A 23,768-nucleotide genomic window follows, 5' to 3' on the forward strand; every position below is an offset into this window, starting at 1 on the left:
ACTTTTTAAAAATTATTTATTCCTATTTTTTATAATTTTTTTATTTTGTTTATTTAATTATTTTGATTTTATTTGATTTATTTTTTTTTTTGTTATTTAGTTTTATTTAATTTTACATTTTTTCTTTTATTATTTTCATTTGCTCTATTTTGTTAATGTATTTATTGCAATTTTATTAAATTTTTTTAAATTATTTATTTTTATTTTTTTATTTTGTCGACTTAATTATTTTTATTTTATTTTATTTTTCTTTATTTCTATTTAATAAATTTTATTTTGTTAATGTATTATTTTATTTAGTTTAATTTAATTTAATATTATTTGATTTTTATTTAATTTAATTTAATCTACTTTTTGTATTTTTGCAGATTTTTTTCTAATTTTTGTTTTATTTTTTATTCCTATTACTTCATTTTATTTTATTATTTCTTTTGCGTTTCACATAATTTGGAGTCCAACTCCGTTTGCTCCAAATAAGCCATCTTTGCCCTTTTGGAGCAATCCTTCCCTCTATTTTCCTTTTGCATTTGTTGTGTTTGTATATTTTTTGTTTTTAATCTGCCTACCTCACGTTTTTCGCATGCGACTGCGACCCATAAAATTTTTGTGTGCATCTATTTTAAATTTTTTTGATAAACATTTTCATAAATGCGCACGGCAGACTGGTGGCGTGGCGTACTCATCGGCATGCCGCCGGCGAATTTATAAATAAAAGGATAATTTTGGATTTTCAAGAAAATCATTGCCTTAATTTTTCTTTTAAAAATACACCACTCGAAACTATTTTCGAATTTGATTTAGAATTTAAAATTAAATTTTTCAACCACCACCCGCTGCCACACACACCTCCTTCGCTGCCCGCGCGCACCGCTCGAGAGGCTGGCGTTTCGCAGGCATTGTTTGTCTGAATTTTCTTTGTAGTAACATCTGTATGTATGTATGTATGTATGTATGTTTGTGTGCACATGTGTTTTGTAAGCGCTTTTTCTCAGATTTTGTTTTATATTTTCCGAGCGAATTTCGATTTCGGTGCGTATACCAATATGTACAAATATATGTATGTGTGTAGGTCTGTATTTATGTTTACAAGATGAATTTTGTGCAAAATGTTAATTTATGTGTGCCGCATCTGACGCACTTGAATTATTCAGCGATTCCTTTACACTTGCTTATATGTACGCTTGAATGTATGCACATCTGTATGTGCCTTTGTAAGAATATGCACATTTTTATGCTGCAACATGTGTTGCATTGTGCCTCCTGGAATCGTTTTATGTGCAATTGTGCCGTAGATTGATTTATATCGCCGTTGGATTCGAGATAGTGGATATTTTTTGAAATATTGGCCTCTTCTATGTCTTTAGCTTCAGGTTACTCGTGACTGCAAAACACCACAAGAACATTCTTTGCCGCTTCCCATTTTAATTGAAAAAGAAGCTCGTCTATTCTCTTCAGGAACTTTCAGAAAGTTCTTGTTAATGAACCGTACGCTTGGAAAAATATTTCTATCACTTTCAAATCTGGATCCCAGATATGGTATGATGGATCGAAATTAGAAGATAGTAGAACAGGGGCGGGAATCAATGGGCCAAAATTCAAAAAATCGACTTCAAAGGGTTTGTACCCAACAATCTTCCAGGCAGAAATACATGCCATTGAGATATGTGTGAGGCAATGCCTCCCTACAAAAATAAGAGGAACCCACATTTGCATACTTTCCGATAGTCAGGCGTCTTTGAAAGTTCTTCTATCAACTGCAATCACCTCAAAAATTATATATAATTGCTTGAACCTTCTCACTTTGCTAAGGAACTTCAACACAGTATTATTAGGTTTGGTTCTTGCACACGAACGACATGAGGGAAATGAAATAGTGGACCACCTAGCCAAAAATAGGGGAAACATGCCTACAACGAACTTCTCAGGAAGTGGGAGGAGAACATATTCGTTGAACACTGGTGAAATTCTATCGGCCAGCGACAAGCGAAACAATTCCTAACGCCGGACAGAAGAATTTCTGATAAGCTACTATCACTCAGCAGAGCAGACCTAAGACATTTAACTGGTTACCTTACAGGTCACTGTAGCCTGAGATACCACTTAAACAAAATTGGCCTCCTTGAGACCATCATCTGCCGACACTGTGAAACGGACACAGACCACATTGGCCTAATAATAATAATAATAAGGAAATTAAAGTTCGTTGTGAACGTCTTTGGTAATACTATGGACCCATTTCGTTTATGTGGTACCAGACCGTGGCTTGTCAGCTCAATAAGCTAAGCTATTTTATTTTATAAGCTTCGCAATGTATTAATTTCCTTATGAACTTCTCCATGACTGTTCGAATATGACAGACAATATTTCTATGGTAGGGAAATATCTCAAGCTCAGCTTCGTCCTTTCTATTTCTACTTCATCATAATGGGGAATAAGACGTTGACTTCTGCACCGATGACTGGATGTTCGTATTCTTATATCATATTCCCGATTTCCCATTCCATACTGGTGGCACCGGTAAAAAATTGTGAAAATTTGAAAAACAGTTGAAAACTGTGAAAAAATTTGAGCTCCCGCTTTTGCAGTCATGGGAGGATGAGCATATGCCGCGCGTTCCAAATAAGCAAAAATAATTAAAAAAGAATTGTTTAAAAACTCCTTAAACCTATTCAATAACTCAAGATGATACCGCCTTCTCATATATTTGCCATGGAGATTAAGCGTAAACCAGCCACTCGATGTTGTCTTATTGCACGAACAGCCATTACGAAGACAAAAGTGAAACAACTTCTATGCTTCTATAAATTTTGGCTACGACTTAGTCTTGTATCACTTTTCTAATTGCTTCCGTTGAGACGGAAAGGCAATAACCAACGCCGGCAGAGGAAGAAAGGAAGGTCTATGGAAAATAAGACCCGTAGAAGGGAAGACACTTCTAATTACTTTTGAAAACAGACAACAACAATTACATTGAACACTTAATATTTATGGAAGCATGGATGGTTGGCTGTTAAATATGTGTGGGGGAGGAGAAGAAGGATGAGTTGAGAAGCAAATTGAAAATGGAAAAAAATGTTGACGACGAATTGCGTGCGGGCACAAATATAAACTTACAGACGCACATATATTTCTAGTAATATACAAATGTATGCACGTAAGTATATGCCGACCAACACGGCTGCAGACGTACCTCTACACAAATCAATACTTTGTTTCTGGTGCTGAGGGGAAGAAATTTCCTGATGAAAATCAAAGTCGCATTTAAAAAGGAAATTCGATTTCCCTCTGATTTGCGCTCTCTTCCACATTAGCGGCTTCCAGTGGAAAGGTGTAAGCGTAGTAAGAAGTCATTAGTAATTACCCACAAAGACTGCGAGAAGAACTTTAGGGGAAAGTGAAAGTTGTGACAAAGGGATGTGAGAGATTGCGTATAGCTCTTTGTCAGCGCGGTTTGAGCTATGTTTTGTGAAAATTTTGATAAATTTAAGTATATAGCGGCGACCATGGCCGAATGCGTTGGTGCTTCGCTAGCATTCTGAAGTTCGTAGGTTCGAAACCCGCTTTGGCCATGACACACCAACATAATAGAAAGGAGTTTTTCTATTAACGGGTCGTCCTCGGCCGGCAATGACAAACCTTTGAGTGCATTTCTGCCACGAAAAAACTCCTCATAAAAACCATCTGCCGTTTGGAGGCGGCATGAAACTGTAACATTGCATTTGCAAGCGTCAATATATATGTAGAATAGAAGTGATAGCCAGTGCGATAGGCCGCTAAGTTTTTTAAATGAGTTGGTCTTTCCTTAGAAACGTAAAGGAACCTTTCCAGCGATCCGTATAGGCGAAGGCTGTGTGGTAGCTGCGAAGTGACTTAACTCGGACATCGCTAAATCTTGATGACTTTTGCTGTTCGAGTGTCTAGCAAATCAAGGTTTATGGTAGGACTGACAGTAATTTCGCTTGCATGGCAAGGCATCCTACTAAAATAACTTACTTTCAAATTTCGTTATTTTATTCATCGGTCCAGAGGTTCACCTTAAATGTATTTCAACGCATGCCTGTAAGTCGACGTATGCACTGAGCTGTTAAGCCACTTGAGCGTAATATATAAGGTAGCATTAAGAAGGGTAGCCATCAGTAGCCTCTATAAAAAAGGGAAAATTGCCAAAAATAGCATCAGTATTCGGATGTAAAAGCAAACGGAGACACTTGAAATCGGAGACTAATTGCAGCAACGGCTGGAAAATTGAAGAGGGCAAATGTGAGCAGATGCCTTTTGGTTCATATATCCATACAAACATACACGAGAAATGTACAACAACTTCCATAAATTCATTGCATGCATAGAACGCTAACCTCTTCAAATATTTCTAAAGAGAGGAAAAAAACAATTTAGTAGCATTCTGTTCTGACGGCCAGGTACCCAAGCAACCATTATTATTTCTCAAAGGATAAGACTAACTTAATGTTAATGGTTTTGTGAATATTTCTAGCGTAGTTATCTGAGTCCAATAAATAACCCAATTTCATATGAGTAGCCAAAAGTAGAATGACCATATACTAGAAGGATACCGCAAAGGGTAATCTTAGTTATGCTGAGTCCCACCGGTCGAACATTCATTGAACAGTGTCCAGTCAAAACACCCAACACTATCGCGAGTTGCGACCGAATGTATCGCGCGTCTTTAATTGCTAGTGCTCTCATTCAGCGCTGAATAGGCTAACTCGGAGGCCATCTTTTTGAAACCAGATCACAGATAGCCGTAAGAACCCGGTTTGCTCTCACAATACGGATGCCCTGTCTAGCCAGCGCGTTGGCCATACAATTCCCGGCAATGCTCCTGTGACCTTTTAAGGTTGGTAGTAATATTGTAACGTCTTTGCAATGTGCAGATTTTTCTGCTGTTAATAAATTTTTCGAAGTGCAATAAGCTCCAAGCCATGCTTGTTTAGAAAATATTTATCTTTCAACTGGAAGTCCGAGGCCAACTGGGAAATAATATTGGAGCATATTGCAAATACACATAGATATTTCGATATGTGGGGATACAAAAATATAATAAAAATAAATTTAAAAAAGCTAATAATAATTTTTTGGCGATTTCAAATAATTAAAAAAAAACATCTTCATCTGTTTGCCTCCTTCACAATGTTCCTTCTAATTAAAATAGATTTTTTTCATAAAATATGTTCACAGCTCATTTATCTTAGAGCTCGAGCGCATGAAAAATCAAATAAATAAGTTAAGCACAAATGTGTAATGAACACACACACACATACATACATACAAACATACATATTATCTAAATGACGGCAATCGAATAGCTGCTGCGGCACCTGTCGCTTCGTGGCAACACAATTTTTCTTCTATTTTGTCTATGCAAGAAAACATAAACTAGAATTTACCAAATGGCAATTTAACATACGAACATGCCCCTGGCCTTTGGCACCGCCTGGGCTGCCTAAAGAAATGAAAAAATGAATGTAGTAAATAAATAAATAAATAACTAAATACAAAGCTCACTAATGCGTGCATGCGCATACTATTTTATATATAAGTACATATGTATGTATGTATTTGTGATGTGTATGGTTTTGGATTTCTATCCCACACAGAGAAAATACTCAGTGCCATCCGGGTTCTCTAAGCAAAACAGGCAAATCGGGTCCTCAATAATTCCAATGGTGGTCATATGCAGACCCCATTGGTTGTGTCCTTTGATAATAACGACCATCAACCGAACGTCTTTTTTTCAAGTTTTAGATGAAAGTTCGTCAGTTTTCTATTCGGACTTGGCACAAAGCAGCGTTCTAGACTGGACCAACATTCATTTTGTAAATTGCATACATAATCGCTGGTCCAATTCATGATTTCTGCATAACTGATTCCGATCATTGACTCTGGTCCCTGTGTGGTAACCGCTGATCCACGGTTGGCCAATTCATCGCAGCTTAATTTTTTGTTTGCTACCATTAGCGTGTGTAAGCGCAAATACCAGTCAAAACATTGGTCAAAGCGCATAAAAATATCATAACCCAAACTCATTTCAAACCCTCCTTTCGTAACGTGTTTATGTTGGGCTTGTATGAATTTTAATATTAAATGGTGATACGAGTATTAGAGTTCATTTACGTGATTTTTCTGTTTTTGATCTTGTATTCTTATCGAAAAATGGCAACAGTGATTTGCAGGCTGTCGACGTCTAAAATTAGATATACATACACAAGATTGAAACGAACGAATTGTAGTTTAAACTCAATTTTCATCAAACACGCAGTGGAAACATTTAACAATTTTCTCAAACCCAAAACCTCAAGCCCAGAGTTTGACTTTGGTAGAAACATATTATAGGAGGGTTACTAAAATAAAATTACATTTGGCGGTTAGTTACGTCTTTGAGGGTTAAAGCTTTTATAAGGTGTGGTAATTAAGCTTCAAGACTTTGTTCGTAACTCATAAATTAAAAGTAAGGTAAGTTACTAGCAAAATTTGATTATCTACCTCCGTAGTTGTCTCCCACTAACTCTAAAAAATGACTCCAACGATCCTGCCATGATTAATAATGCGTTTGGTAGTTCCTTCGAAGTTGAACTGCTCTTGAGTAATAAGAAAAAGTTTAACAGAGCTGGAATATGTCTTATTTGATCGAATGGTATAAGACTCTCCTACCTTAAAGTATAGGCGATACCTGCTGGTGTTAGGGAAAGCAATTAGTCAAGCCGAAAACGACTTGGTTCCATTTGGTGTTTTTCTAATCGACTCCTAGTGAAAGAAGAAACAACTCGTACATTTTTACAGTGTTGAGAGGAACTATAATTGCTTGGTAATTGGCTTCAAATTACTCTGATATGGGTTCCCGGTCATAGGAACATAGAGGGTAATGAGATGGCAGATGAGCTAGCAAGAAAAAATTCGGCAGTAGATATAATAGAGGCGGTGGAAGTTCGTACGGGATTCAAGATAATAAAAACATCTATTGGCTCACATTACTATATTTTATCTGGAAGCAGGGGGAAGAAATTAACTACATGCACTACAACAAGAAAAACATGGCCGTCGTACAACATCCAGAGGACGAATTACCTGTAAGGATGCTCTCGCCCAAACACCGTATCACCGCAACTCTTACAGGTCGTTGGAAGGTAGGTGTTCATGCAGGTAGAGGGGGCAAAAGATAGTCTTTTCCACCATTTATGCGAATGTCTAGGTCTAGCTAGCAAGACTAGAGCAAGACTTCGCTTTTTCGGTAAGTCTTTCCTACAGCAATTTAATGTAATCTCTGACATAGAGATGAAAAGTTTGCTGTTATACTTGGACCTCACGAAATGGATTTGACTCAGAAAAAGAATGAAAACAGCAAGAACAAGACATCACACGAGAATAGTAGAAGGAAAAAGGCGTTAGTTGTAGTAATACTATTTTAGTAGAAATACGTAACCATTTCAACAACAACAACAGCAATAATAAGTACAGGACAGAAACACACTTAGACCGTTGTGGAGGCTCCTTCTGCTTTGTCCCGCATTGCCAGAAGTAAAACCAGGTTGTGGGCTTAGTAAACCTTACAGCTTCGTGGATGCTTGCTGAAATCGGGCAACCACAGAAATGGGGATAAAATGTGACCAAACCAAAGTAGTCTAGTCTAAACTTTCGATTTCGCCGCTTTGGCTGCTGCGACAAATGTTGCTTGCCGGTAAACCCATTCTACTTGAACTTGTTCCCTGTCATAATTCCGGTCATTTAGAGGGTGAGGACACTCCGGGAAGGACGAGATCTTTTCGTGTCGATTTTGGGCAAAATTTTTCGAGTCGTCCCATAAATGCATTCCACCGACCTTTTTGTTATTGTACAATAATATCATAAAATATTCGATATGCATATTTTGGGAGGAACCCACTGTCGTAGCAACGTTCCACAAGTCGTCTTTTGTTCACCTGTTCGAAGAGTTAGCTCTAAACCAGAGTTTCGGTGAAGTTGTAATATTTCATTCCAAGAGTGTAAAATTTCATGATACTAAGTTTTTCTGTTTATTTGTGTTGTACTGTCAAATGTAATTTAGCGATTTACTTCATGTGACAATTCTCAAATGTCCCCAACAGCTGGAAAGTGTTAAAGAAATTGAGTCCGAGGGCTACAACAATGTTTGCTTGTTCTTGTCATTCATACAATATATATTTATACGTATGTATGCATATGTATGCACCTAAAGCATTTGTGCGAATGCGCGAATCTACACGCAAATGCTGCGGCTCGAGACCGCAACGAAGGAATTTGTTTTCAAACTAGTGTACTTGCTTGTGAGTAATACTGTTACAAAGATTTATAGTATCCTTTCAACTTTCAATCCATTGTTGGTGTTAATCTGCGCCACTGGGGCTGCTGCTTCGCTTCGACACTCAGTAGTAAATGGTGGCATGTTCGATGGCCTCACTTTCGTTTGTTTTAGTGGTGCTGTTGGTTGATGTTGTTTTTGTTTTTGTTGCTATTATTTTTCCTTTTGTTCGTCTGCTCTTCAGTTACTGTTCTTATAAATGCCTTTTTCTGCCATCTACCGAGTTGGACTCATGCAAAGCTACAACCATCCCATCTGCGTTAATGGCTGGAATATTTGAAATCTGACTATGTTTTTATGTTTTTTTTTTTTGTTTTTGTCATTTTGGAGTGCGTGATTAAAGATTTACTCACTAGCTCGATGGCATTACAAATCGAATTGGATTTGGGCGTTCCGATGTTGTTATGTGATAGATTTGTGTGTGTAGCAGAAATATGAGTTTACTTTGACTCGGTAGGAGGCTAGCATGCAGCTGATGAGGAGGTCAAAATGATTACATACTCGCTTCGCTATACAAACATATATATGTGCACACATTATGAATACTCGGGTAGGTACTCAATACCCTTCTCATTAATGCCATTGCTGCGACTCAAACTTAGAAATAGCGAAATAGATGCCATTTTAAAATTATGCCAGAAAATCCAGATGCTCTCAAAGTGCAACGTTCATATTAAATCACTTTTTACCTATGGACTTAATTTCAAATCCTACTCCAGAGCCTGGGTAAAAATACTTTCCTCAAAAGGCGATTTTTTGGCGATCAAACTTATCTCCCTGAAAACTGTGTCAAGATGTATGTGTGGGATGAAACCACAACTTCACAGAAAGTTGGAGAGGAAGTGGAGTCATGTATTTCAGGCCGAAATCGTAACATTAAAGTAGCACTGGCATGGATGAAAATTGCTCAGTCATCAAATAAAAGTATTGAAACAATGGACCATAAATTGTTGGTATCGGGTCATACCTTTTTACCGAATGACCGTGATTTTGGGCTGATAGAAATGAAAATAAAAGAACAAATTACTTGTACAACCCTGAGCATTGTTATGAATTAATAGAAAAGTGTAGAAGAAGAAACACACTTTCGATAAAACGAATGTCGGATATTATTTGCATGAATTCACTAGAAGAGTTAACACCAAGACGGGTAAACAAACATTGTGGGCGAATCTGTCTTGACAATAAATACAATAAATGAGATTTTTGAAAATCGAACCGTATAAAATATTTTATAAAACTTCTTTAGATGTTTCTAAATTTCACGTTTTGGTTATTTCACCTGAAAGAGGAAGGCCAAAAATATACTGCAATTCTAAGCTACTTCCATTATACGCCAATAGACCAGTAACGGAAGAAAAACATAAAGATATTACGTGTTTATTCTAGTTTTTCGGGAACATTTTAAGAATAATAAAAACTCGAAAATATAAAAATGCATTACTTTTTTAAAATAATTAATAAACGTTCTAGAATTACTTCATTATTATTGTTATATGTTATTGCTTCGAATAAAACTCATGGGTCTTTCGAACTTTAAATCATTTACAAGACATTTAGTTAATTTTTAAAATGGGCTAAGTCTATTCCAACTTTAAAAACAATATTTTTCAATTTATTCAAATGCATTTCATTAAACATCTCGAAACAAGAAATATAGGACTTAGACCTCTTTCATTATTATGGGCACAAATGTACGTATAAGGATGCCAATTATTTGCATGGTAAAGTTGAAAATATAAATAAAGGGTGCGCCATATAGCGTTTGCTTTTTGAACCACCTATTTTTTTGAGAATGGTAACACAAATGACATGTCAAATGTGTTCATAATTTACTTAAAGGTTTGATATTTACGAATGGGACGCTATACGCTTGAACTAAATTGGGAAATATTGAAAACCTATTTCCAAAGTGGTGAGTCTTCTTCTTCTTTTTTGATCGGTGGCTACGTCAATAAGCAAAATTGTCGGATTTGGGGCTCAGAAAATCCACACGTTACTGTAGAGAAGTAAATGCATCCACAACGAGTCACTGTTTGGTGCGGTTTTTGGTCTGGCGGCATCATCGGGCCATTTTTTTTCGAAAACGAGCGAGGAGCCGCGGTTACAGTAAATGGCGAGCGTTACCGTGACATGCTCAACGAGTTGTTTGCAAAAATTGAAGAGGATGACGTGGACGACATTTGGTTTCAACAGGACGGTGCAACTTGTCACACTGCCAAAGTTACACTCGAACTTTTGGCTACCGTTTTTGAATTCCGATATCAATTGGCCGCCTCGGAGCTGAGATTTAAGCCCGTTGGACTATTTTTTGTGGGGAGCCGTTAAGGACAAATGCTATGCGAACTATCCAGGACGATTGATGCTTTAAAACACGAAATCGAAGTTGCCATTCATGAAATTGGAGCCCAAACAATCGAAAATGTGCTTAAAAATTGGGTTGATCGAATGGCCTACTGTAAAGCCAGTCGTGGCAGTCATTTGAATGATATTATTTTTCATTCATAAATGACAATGTTCAATCTTCAAAATAAAAGAAAAGTTTGAAAAAATATTGATTAGTTTTGTTTTTATAGCCGATTCAAAAAGCAAATTTTAGATGGCCCACTCTATATATAGCTACGCTTTTCCTTCTTGCGTTTGTTTATGTGTGTGTAGCTCAATAAAACTAAAATAATTGAACAACAGCAACACTTAAATCTATTACTCGGATAAGATATAATTATACATCTGAGTCTATGTTTTTTTTTTGTTATTTGGATGTTTTAATAAAAGAGATAAATTTAAATATTTAGAAAAGTATCTTTGAAGAAACATTACTCTTCGAGACAGATTTTCGTGACGTTTTTAATGATACGTGTGTTTACGGTTTTTATGAATGAACTGTAGAGGCATTTGTTGTTGGCTGTTTCATTGATCTATTAATGAACTCGTGGTGGTTTTCCCTCTTGTTAATCAACTGCAAAATGCGCAAAACGTGTGAGAAATTAGTTGCGGTTGTTTTTATGTAGAAATAAATTAATTACCATATACTAATTTTTTTGGCCCTATGCTTCACTGTGGAGCGGAAAGAATGAATATATACAATTTTTTGCGGGGCTTGTGAGTAATTTTCGAGGCTTCTCGATTTGAGAAGCATTTCCAGATTTTCCACCTTCAACTGGGTGCAATTTCTGAAAAGAAACTATTACAAATGTAAAATCCAAAAGGTTAAGAAATAAGAATAAAGAAGCAAAAAAAATTTCCAATAGGGCGTAGTCTTTCTGGTTGAACCCAGTTAGTTATATTCTCTTACTTTAAAAGGACTCTATTTCAATTTTATTTTCTTTTTTTACTTTTAGCATACGTTTCTGGATTTCGATTCCTGAAAAAGTTTAATAGCTACAAATCAACTACTCTCAAAGGTGAGTAAAATAATAAAAATATAGTTCTAGTCCATTGTGACCCACCCACTTATTAATGAAATGTATCTTGTCTGCTTCAAATTAATTTGGAATCCAGAAATAATAAACCAGTTATATTACAAACACAATTTGTTGTCTGTAGTCGGAAAAAAAACGTTGACAATGTAGTTACGTTTCATTCAAATTATATTTCTAAGATATATGTTTAAAGGCGATATTGCTATATAAAATACTAAATTTCCTTTCGCATCGCTTTGCAGAGCAGACCCCCAGTTCTTGACGTCATCCAACAGCTGCTTAGCGATGCTTGGGCGACATTTCCTTTAGTAAAAATTTAAACGAAAATTGCAAAGCAAATTCAAACATTTCTACTCCTAGTATCTGGCAAAAACAATTAAATTCAAAATGGTTCATAGTAGTAGCGTTCGATAACAAAATTAGCCATCAATCCAATTCAAGAGCGTTGCGAAAATTCTTTCCCATAGAGAAGAAAAAGTAAAAAAGCTAAGGAACGAAAAATTTTATATCACTTGCAAATAGACCATATCCACAGAATTTATTTGAAAAAATTTGTGTTATCCAAAAAATTGATCTATTTATACTACATATAACTTGCAAATTTCAAAACGGCACAAGAACAGAAGACAGACACAAAAGACCAGATTCTGCAAAAAATAAATTTGTATGGCTACAAAAAGTTCAAGCAAACCCTTACAGATCGTTTGATTTCGCGAATGATAATTTTCATTGGCTCAAATTTCTCCAGTACAAAATGAACTTTTCTTTTGCATCTTGCAAGCGAGGTGGCAGCTCTCTCAATTTTCGACTCATTGGTGTTTACGAACGCCTACTTGTAAATTTTTGTGGGATTGAACGCGACTAATGTCAATAAGTATTCGGAGCATATGTAGTTACTAACAATTTTTTTCCTTGCTCACTCCGCTCGGAAGCATAGGACTCCGACAAGACTCTTCCTTCGTAAACGGTTCTAGGCTGTTGTTTTTGCGTCGTCCTATCTGATGTCGGCATCTACTAGCTCGCGCAACATCGACCTTCTCTAAATATTTTTTGGCCGACCGCGACCTCTGTTCGTTTACGGATTCCAGTCCAGTGTCATTCTTGTGATGGTATCTGGTGGTTTTCTAAACGAGTAATATAGCCATCGCCACTTTCTGCGCTTGATTTGCCATAGGATGGGTTCCTCATTTGTTGGTCTCCCAGCGCGTCGTGGCTGATGGTGTTCGGCCAGAATATTCTACAGATGATGCGAAGGCATTCGTTGACGAAATATTGTAGCCTCTGTGTGAGGGTGTTTGAAATCAGCCATGTTTCACTTCTGCACAATATTACTGACTTCATAGAGTTCCAGTCCGACAGTGCGTGCCAACGCGCCTAGTCTATCCGTCTTCGCTTGCATGTCAATGATTTTGTGAGAGAGCAGGCCGATGCTATCCGCAAAGACCTGATCCTTAAGATATCGGGTGAAACTCCATACGTTGCCTCTTTTGTGCCCAGTTAATTGGCTCATGACGTCGTCTACTGCCAGTTCGGAGTTCACATAAAGGGCTCTGATGAGCGAATTATCTTAGGGGGAACTTCCTTTCTATTCAACGCCAGCCATATTGTCTCTCTTTTGATTGTGTCGAATGTCTTCTTAAAGCATAATAAGAGCATGTAAAGTGGTGAGCGCCACTCACCTGATTGTTCTATGGTACTATGATGCGAAGAGTGCTGGTTTGGTCAATACAGCTCTTGTGACGACGAAATCCAGCCAGCTCGCGTCTTAAGAAGCGTTCGATACGAGTTACTAACTAACAAGGTAAAGAGTTTTAGATTTGAAAAATCATCTTCTTTTTTAACAAACTTCATACTTTCCTCGTGGCGATCAATTTATTTTTTTATTTTAGTTTTTGAGCCTGAAAAGATACCTTTTTAAAATACCAGCTGATTGGGGATAACACTACAAATACAATATTAGGTTGATCACAGATGACGAAGGGAAACATTATTCGGGTTATACAAAAATGATGATTCGAAGTTTATTGTGCCAATCGGACAACCGCAAAGTATTATATCACTTTCAATTGAGAAATGACGAAAAAGAGAGACATCTTTAGTTCAAATACCTCACTTTAAAGCTGGTGAGATCTTCTTAGGGCTACTCAATACTCAGACATTGCTTTATGTAATAAATCTTAAAATATTACTTTAACCTCTGCCGCATTTGCTTAAAGACTGCAACTCCCACCTCAATCACACGCAAGTAGTATTAATACAATAAAACTGTTGCTCCTCGTAAAAAAAGTGCTCAAAGCTGGTTCGACTGCTGTTTGCTGCTTCTCGTGTGCTTGTTTTCATTTTTTATGTAATTTACGTTAGTGATTTTCCGTTTCATGCGCTTTGTTGGACGAATGCTTGGAAAAGCCACGACACGTGGCACATCAGTTGTTTGGAGAAGTATATATATGTATATCTGTGCGCAGACATACATACATACAAACATGCATACTCGTACATACGCTCGTATATTGATATATAATATATTTGTGTATGAAGCGATGCACTACATTCACCTTGCTGGCTCTTGTCTGTCCACAGCTGACTGAATGGATGAATACATACAAATGTGTACATTGACATACATAAGTACATAGCGCAGACATATGAACGTAAGAGTACAAGCATGTACTTATACATACCTACATAGGTAAGAATCCTTATACTTTCTCCGCGTGGCGTGCGTGTAGTTGTGGAATAATAAAGATATTAAACCAAAGTGTCTCAGGGAAATGGACGCTGCGTGCGCTTGCATGTTAGATGTACACTGAGAGAAATACGAGTATCATTCAATAATTTACAATTAAATCAGCGCTTAAGTGATGTTGCTATCTTCGATCTTGGAATTACACTCTAACCAATTCCACTCCCTTTCTCTCTGAATACTAAATGACATTTAGAGCAACTATTCACTGCTTTCGATTTACCAACCACCTGGTGAGCAGTGAGCAAAACAAAAAACATATAATTGGCAGCACTGACAGTTGTGACAGTTCGCTGAGAAAAATGGTAAAGTAATTATCATATTTATTGTGATCAAAGAAAAGACAACGAGGCAAAATACATCTAAAAATAAACAAATGGACAATGAACTATTAAATTGGAAAAAAATAAGCATGATCCGTAAAATATTTCTTCTTGCACTTGGAAGCACTGACCCAAGCATGTCGCACGTGAGCTAAGAGGTTGAAAACAAAGTTTTTGGAATATCGCTCAACTATTATTGCTTTCACATACAAATTTTCCGCTTGGTGAGCAGAGAAGTGATGCATCGAAAGCAGTAGAAATATTTGGAAAATATATAAAAAATTGGCACGAATCTTTTTTTGATTAGATTCTGTTAGAAAACTCGCGTTAAATGGGCGTATCCGTGAAAATGTATTCTGTTTTATATAAATGTAAACGTCCAAACTTTAGTAGATTTCTCTCTTTGCTTGAGTTGGCTCCATGAGATATCGAATTCTTTACCAGTCAATTGAAACTTACATATGTACGTATATTTCTTAGAAATCTCTACCACACTTACAATCACGCACTCGCCAATTCTCACAAATAAATATTGAGCTAATTTATTCATTAATTCTATGTCCAAACTTTTACTCCTCTCTATTATCCAAAAGTCAAATGTAATTTTTCCATTAGGTGAGGCAAAGAAAATATAAATCTTCATGCTATTTGCCCCAAAATGTCATGCCATCCGGTCTTGGACCCAAACGCTCTGACTCCCACGCAAGAGTGAGCTCAAAGTACCCAGTAGGGTGGCACGGCACTTCGGTTTCCTATACATCTCCCAACGAAAAGGAAGAAGCCAGTTCGAATATCAAACGTCAATAATTATATTAAAATATTTCGATGAAAAACTAGTGCACATGGACATGTTATGTATGTGCTAGGTATGTCGGTGTAGGTACAGGGTGTTCGGTGGCTGAATTAGGTTTCAAATTTAAAATTTCTCCCTACTCGATAAGAGTACAAGCGGGGATGGGCCGAGTTAGTTTTGTTATTTGTGCGGGTTATTTAGTTCGACGTAGCAGTGGACGGGCGGAATTTCAAGGTCAACGATTCGTATGCAACTGCTTCGTTCATGTGTGCGAAGGCTCCGAGCAACAAGTTCGGTGACAAACAATGCACGCCCGGGACCCAGCCGGGCGTTGAGACTTAGTGAAACTGCTAAAAGTTTGCGCAGCTAATCCGCGTGAGACTGTGCGCAAGAGAGCGGCTGTCCTGGGACTTCCAAAAATTGTTTGCATGAGATATTTAGGAAGGATCTTAGATTTCTCTCCTTAGATGTCTCCACCGCTAACGATTACAATTTCTGTAAGACAAATGCAATATTTTTGAGTGATGAAACCCGCTTTGATTTAAGTGAAAGTGGAAATAAGTAAAATTGCCGTTATTGGTTACTTAAAAGACAAAACCAACTATAAAACATCAACCGCCACTTCACAGTCCCAAAGTGACGGTTTGGTGTGCATTGTCAAACAGTGGAATAATTGGACCGTATTTTTTTGAAAATCGTCAAGCGTAAACAAATTTCCGTAAACGGCGTATGCTACATGAGTATCTTCTAGCAATAATGAGCGACACACACATGGTTTCTGCAAGATGGCACCACGCCGCCCACGATCATGGCGATATTGCGAGATTTCTTCCTTGCCTTCCGACGTAATGGTCACCAGTTAGAGGAAATAATTAAAAAAAAACTCCCACTTGTCTTCTTTGTAACAGTTGTTGAAATTAATTTTTATCATTAGCCGTTTTTTAAATTTCGCATTTAATTCCAAATTTTGCCACCGGACACCTTTTACATACTTGCACAACTGTAGAGGACTTTTAGCACTCGCTCAGTGTGGCTCCATTGACAAAGTAATAAATTGATTTGTGCCAATGTACGTATCCAAAGTAGCTGACACAGATTGCGCCGATCTACGACTCGCTTGATTGGCATGCGGCCTCCGACGGTGGCAAAGAATTTTCGGCATAGAGGCTGTGTGCACAGGTCAATCCCATGTCAGTGGCGGCATCACCATTTGATGTGGGTACCAAGTACAATAATTGACATGCGAGTGGGTGGACTGAGAGAAAAGTGAACGAAGAGTAAAATGGGCTGCCTTGATTTTATTGTTTTTGATTTAGGGTATTTTATGCAATATTTCGTTGCGAATTTTCCATACAATTAAATCCTAATAGTACCCAACTATTTTTTTTATTCTTATTATGTGGCTTGTACCAATCGCGATTGCATCCCCTTTTTACTCCTGTGCCTTATAAACCGATTTACATACATTTGTTACCTTCTTTGCTACCTTTTTGTCGCCGCTTTGTGCGTGTTCGGCTTAGCATCATTTTGCATTTGTAATAATTCAAAATTCGAATCTTTTCATTCTTCTCATTTCTATTCTTAGCAACTTTTTCGTTCTTGAGCGTTTTTTCTGTATCAAATATAACTTTGATTCTTCGCTTATAGCATTTTGACATACTTTGAATTCATTTTCCGCATTTTCGCATTTCCCGCAATCATAATGCTTTTGCTTCACTTTGTTTCGCTTAGCATTTCAATTCGATTTTCGGTTGATGGAGTCTTTTTAAGGGCCTTAAACATTTTATAACCATTCTGCTTCCGTGTGACGGTGGCGCTTAGTCACGCGTTGTACCGCCTGCCATTTTCACTAGTCCCATTACGCATCCTCCCTTTGTGTGCTCATTTTTCCATTTATTATATTTGCCTTTTATTTATTAACTTCATTTCGATTTCAATTTCCGTCGCTTGGCTTTGGCAGCCGCTTGGTGCTTTCTTAAACAAACTTGATAGCTGTATGGGTCTACAGGAGCATGGGAAATGTGACATTTGTGGGGCTTTTTGCTTTAAAAAATCCAATTTTACGCACGTGCTAAAGCTTGAAATTTGATATTTAGCTATAGGTCCATACGAAACGTTCGCGTGTTAGTATTAGATTAAGGAGCGATGAAATATTTATCTTCCTCAAGTGCGGTACTGGAAATATCTATGACTCGGATAGTCCATAGAATGCGAGAACGCTAAGCGTTTTAAATAATGTGCGAAATTTCGATCCATGATAGCTTTTATAGGTAAAAATTTAAATCGTAAGCTGAAGGCGAATGCAGGTTACCAAGACTTAAATTATGCTATTATATTGAAAAATGCATCGTACAAAAACAGGAGTTCGTCTAATAACTAAATAAAGGGTTTTCCAATAAGAGGTGTTATTTTGATATTCAAAGAAATCATATAAATGATCGGATGTGTATTTCATTACAAAGAGAAAGGTATGCCGTTAATAGTGGAAAATAACATCAGGCAAATAACCACCACGACCACGCTTACAGGACAATATCCTTTTCATGAAATTTTCTATAACCGAATTGCAAAGTGGCTGCCCTGTGTCCTCGATAGCCACACGAATTCCATTTTTGAGGTCTTGAATCCCCCCTGGGCTTTTGGCGTAATTGTGATCACCTCTTCGAGAGATACCACGGTCCGGAAACGTTGTGCAGATCAATACCATCCGATTCCGTCCATAAAAAATCATTTATCGTCTCTCGGTAGCGCAATCCTATTCAAAATAATTCCTGTTATTGGAAAACCCTTTATGTGCTTGTCTATAGTTAAAAAGATCATCAGACTTAAATTCAGGTTACCCAACCACTGCAGTTTATTTGAACCAAAGGTAGTCGCAATCAAAGAAGAGCTGATTGGCCTGGCCTACGTATTAACTGTCAAAAAAGTAAATATTTACTGCGATAGCCAAGTGGCAATTATGGCCCTCGGTTGAATGATGGTGCTGTAGGAAACTGGTTAGACAATACCTGGCTTCACTTTCGATTGCATCCAAATTCTTTGACGTAAGGCACATCTGGGTTGCTGCTCATATTGCGGGAAACTGTGAGGTGGATGAGCTGGCCATCAAGCGACCTGAGAGATGATTTCACCACGAAGGGAGCGGATTGGGATACCCTTGACCACCTGCGACCTGCTCCTAGAAAGATGGGCTTCGCGCCAATATAGCGAGTGCAGGGCAGCCGGTCGCAAAATCCTTCTGACCAAGTGTGGATCGGAGGCATTCCAGGGATCTTCTGAGTTTGACAAAATCTCAGTTCTCGAATTTCGTGCGTGTGCTCACAGAACACTATCCATTAGGTGTGCATGCTGTGTGACTTGGAATTATCTCGAGGAGGTGGAATCGTCTTAACACCTTCTCCTTAGCTGATCTGCTGCTCAACCCCTCCTTGTGGAAAATTTCGAGGCTAGATTCGCTTCGGCTTCGACTACTTTGTTTAGTTGCATTGGAAATCATCTTCCTCTTATCAGGAAAAAAAATCAAATCTCAATACAGAACAACCTGCTTTGATTGTCTGCTGATACTCATTTTAGCGGATGAATTTCTCGAAGTGGAGGCACCTGCAGGGGCACAGCAAACATTTCCTACCAACGAACTGTGGGGAAGCCTTGAAGCAATTCACGGTTTTGCGGAAAAGCGCTAACCAGACACTTTATGTGTCACGTGCGTGGAGGTCTGGTGCCAAAGTGCGTCGAAACTGTTACAGCTGTAGGGCTGGAGATAACTCCCTCAGATACTTCTCCTGAAACTCGCTCGAATATTAAATTGCTATTGTTTAATCTCTTACTGACATGATTCTTGCATTTTGAAATTAATCTATGTAAATTATTTATATGTTGCCTTACAATACATACACATGCACGCATGTACACCTTTGAAAATTCTCCGCAACTTAAATCTGTTGCTTTCATTTCAAAAGCAAACAACTTTTACCATTCATTCAAGTTCACAATGCACGAGCAATACATGAAGTTAGAAAAAAGATTAAAAAACATGATGTTGCATATTTCAAGGCGAAGTAGCGTGTGTGCTACATTGAAAAATGTGTGGCATTGAAACATATCAGAAACTCGAGGCAATCAAAATAATTTGAAGCGCATTTAAGCAACTCGTTGACAAATGGAAATCTACCTGTACACACATACATACACATAAAAAGTGATACACTTCAGTGTGACGTTTTTCGCTCTTTGTTCTTCCTATTTCCCTAATTAGTTAATGTTGCCCTGCTACAGCCTACGTTAAATTCGTATTGCATATCTATACTTATATTTTTTACCTTTATGTCAAAGCTCTTTCAGGTCGCTTCAACTCAGTGAGAAAAGTGTATCATTCATGAAATTTGCAAAAGTGATTTCACCACGTCGCTCACTTTACTTCCTCTCGTGCGGCGTAGTGCCTGCAGGTTTACGACTGCCTACTCACTTCACAAATACACGTAAATATATTTATTATGTATGCTTGTAGGGACCACCTGTGCATGTGTGTATACTCACGTTTTATCATCCAACCCATCATGCCCAATTCCAATTTTTTGCCTCTGCTCCTGTCACAGATACCTGACGGCTGAAGTAGTGCGCGCGTTTACCTTGAAATGTCGAATTAAAATTTCATGAGACACTCTTTGTTAGTAACTTTGCCGCTGTGCAGTTAAAGTGCTATTTATGAATGGAATTTCTGCTCTCCTCCTTGAACTCCTCTTCCATTTTTTTCCATTGATGCTAGATTTAACAGTTATCGGTTTGAATTTATCAAATTTGTTGCCAGGTTAAAACTATGTTTGTAGGTGTGTGCGAAAAGGCACCGGATTCTAAGTGTGGCAGATATTAGCACCGAATAAAATCCACTGATAATAAGAAAATCAGATTAGTCTAAGAGGCCATAGATGTACATATATAGATATGAGTGATGGTTGGTGAACGAGGAGGAAATGCTATTCTGAAATTTTAGAGTTTAGAAAGTGGTGTAAAAATGAGTATAGAACTACGCGTTATGTTCTCACAAGGTGAGTCTCTGTTGCATTTCGTCATTTTAAATTCTTGAATGGAACCACAAGTCTTGAAGCGTGCACTCCCTCAAACCCGAATATCGGCTTGTGGCTCTCACTAGCGTTATTTGGTTGGTCGCCTCTAATAAATAAGTCTCTTCTTTGCCATACCTCATACTTACCGATCAGGCTTCATCTTAAAAATACTGACTTTTTTCAATTTCAAACGTTTATTAACAAAAAATGGTTACAAATTTAATCTTCAAAATAATAGCCATCGCTAGCGACACATTTTTCCCATCTCTCAGGCAATTTGTGGATGCCCCGCCAAAAAAATTGGCCGCCTTTGGACGCAAACCAGTCATCGAGCCATTTTTTGACTTCTTTGTGAGAATTGAAGCGCTGCTCGGAAAGTGCGTGGCCCATCGATTCAAAGAAATGATAATCGGAAGGCGCCAAGTCTGGTGAGTACCTAAGCCGCATGCACTAGCGGTTCCCAATCGTATGTCTCCACCAATTCCCGGGTCGCTCATGTTCGATGTGGCGGTGCATTGTCACATTCTCAGTTCATGCGGCACTCATCTTCCGACCTTTAAAATCATGGCCATGTCTTTCAAACGTTTGGAAATAGTTTCACTCCCAACTGCTCTGCCATCATTTCTTCCGTTTGACCATCATCCTCATCCAACAATGCTTCCAATTCGGCGTCCTCAAACTTTTTCGGTGGCCGGCCACGGTCCTCGTTCTCCACGCTAAAATCACCACTTCGGAATTTTTCAAACCACCTGAAGCACTGTGCTCTATTTAGAGCATGTCCACCATAAGCTTCTATAAGCATTTGATGAACTTGAGAAACGTTTTTCTTCAATTGATAACAGAAAATCAACGATGTCCACAAATCGTAGTTTGAAGGCACGAAATTCGACATTTTTAAGAGCGACAAAAATGCATTGTTGTATGAAACGTAACACACAATGAACTGAATATTTTTGACAGATGACAGACGAAAAAAAAACAAGACATTTGGGAAGGTTTAAAAATACTCCTAGTCTCATTTCATAGGTATATATTTGGGCTTTCTCTCGGGAAATCATGGCTAGTTTTCTTGCTATCGGGTGTTTAACAGCCTCAAGTTTTATTAACAGCAGGTTTTATTATAAGGAAGGCCTATTTTTGCAGCCATTATTTGCCAGCGGTCGCCGTAGCGGAATGGGTTGGTGCGTGACTACCATTCGGAATGCGTAGGTTCGAATCCCGGTGAAACACCAAAATGAAGAAAAAGTTTTTTTCAAATTGCGGCCGCCTCTCGGAATGCAATGGCAAACCGCCAAGTGTATTTCTGCCTTCAAAAAGCACCTCATAAAAACATCTGCCGTTCGGGGTCGACTTAAAACTGTAGGTCCCTTCATTTGTGAAACAACATCAATACGCACGCCACAAATAGGAGGAGGAATTCGGCTGAATAGCCAATATATGTATTTCCCAGCGGTCACTGTGCCGTAAAAGTTGCTACAAATTTAGATTTATATTTCCATGGTCTATCTAGCATATATGTATGTTGTCCCTGGCTATTTTAATACTTTATACATTTAAAGGTCTGAACACCTTCTTATCTTTAGTCCAAGAGGGTCATTTGAAAAGTCTTTGCACAGGCAGAGATATGGCACTACTGGTTATGTTTTGTTAGTAGCATCTCTGGAAGAATACTCAACAAGTTTCAGCTAGATCGGTCTATTTTTTTGTGTTTGAATCGAGAAAGTCGAGTGGTTTTCCTTTTCCATTACGACAACGCACCAGCTCACGCCTCAGCTGTTTTGGTCGTAAAATTTATGGAAATGGGGCTGCATTTCGTTTAACATCACCGCTCTTCTCCAGACTTAGCTCCCTCGGATGCCTCGAGCTTCCATTTGTTTCCCAATTTGAAGAAACGGTTGGCGCGAAAAAGATTTTATTCAAACGTGATTCCAGAAATGAATGGCTATTTTTCAGACTTGTACAAATCCTATTATTCGGAAGGGATTAACAAACTCGAACAATTTTGGATGAAGTGTAGAAGCCTAAAAGACATGTCGAAAAATAGAAAAGGTTTACCCCAAACAATTAAGTAGTTTTTATGTTTGCACGGACTTTTCAAACGACTCCCGCATAGTTTCAATCCTTGTTGGATTAAATCGAGAAAAATCAGAAAAAACTTGAATTAGAGAAAAAAAGTCAAAAATCAGAGTTAAGGTGACCAGAAGTTTAATTGTTTGAAACTCTTCCTAATTTCAAAGCTTTCGAAAAAAAGTCGCTTATTCAGAGCAAATATTACTGTTCTACAGTCCGCATCCGGAAAAAATCATGACAATGTCCGCAGAATCAGAGAGTGTCTAGAAAAGTCGACTTAACCTCAAATCATTGGTTAAAGTTAAAAATTTGGTAAAATTTCATGCGAGAATGAATAAAACTTCAAGAGCGTGGGAAAAATTGGTCTGTATGTATGGTGAAAAAAATCAACCTCAAATGAGCAAAAATTCCAATAGTTCAACTATTGATAGCTTGTCGTACCTTAATTGCTTTTAGATATCCGCTCAGTTGAATTGTGGTACTTAAAAGCTCCTCAGGGTATGTTTACCTGCAAAGCATTATTTGCCCAGCGAATGCGCTTAATTTACTCAATTCCAAATTAATCTTCCATTAACTCAAATTAATTCATGAGCTTCCCATCAATCTTTTCGTTTAGGCGAGTGTATGACAAAGCACTTTCCGGATGTCTACTGGTGGCATTGCTCACTACCTGTCGCTCACCGTTACAAGCCATCCAACTTTTGGGGCAACATATTTTCCGAACGACTGACTGTTCAGCAACGCGCCACACTGACAGGACGACTGTCATGTTAATGCCGTCGCTTTCTGGCGGTGTTTATATTACTTGCGGTTGAGAGTAAAAATGGTGCAAAATACGTTTGCAAAAGAAAGCAACAAAGCAGCAAGAAAAAAATTTGCCTCGAGAAAAAAGAGAAAAGAAAGAAATTTGCGCAAGGAAAATCTTTGTGTGCTTTTTTAGTGCTACCCCACAAGTCTCAGTTTAAGTCGTTTTATCGTTGAACGCGGATAGCCAATCCAAATCGGCAGTGTTTTTATGTATG

General features: G+C 37.9%; 1 protein-coding gene across 9 annotated transcripts in view; it reads left to right on the plus strand.

Moving 5' to 3' along the window:
• LOC129243566 (myocyte-specific enhancer factor 2) overlaps nucleotides 1–23,768 on the plus strand; it is a 119,048-nt gene that overhangs the window by 19,859 nt on the left and 75,421 nt on the right. For all 9 annotated transcript variants that reach the window (XM_054880669.1, XM_054880673.1, XM_054880674.1 and 6 more), the window contains exon 2: nucleotides 11,674–11,736. The gene's annotated coding sequence lies outside the window, so the exon portion shown is untranslated. The remainder of the gene's footprint in view (nucleotides 1–11,673; nucleotides 11,737–23,768) is intronic.

The sequence above is a fragment of the Anastrepha obliqua genome, chromosome 4 (assembly GCF_027943255.1).
Source record: "Anastrepha obliqua isolate idAnaObli1 chromosome 4, idAnaObli1_1.0, whole genome shotgun sequence".
Lineage (NCBI taxonomy): Eukaryota > Metazoa > Arthropoda > Insecta > Diptera > Tephritidae > Anastrepha > Anastrepha obliqua.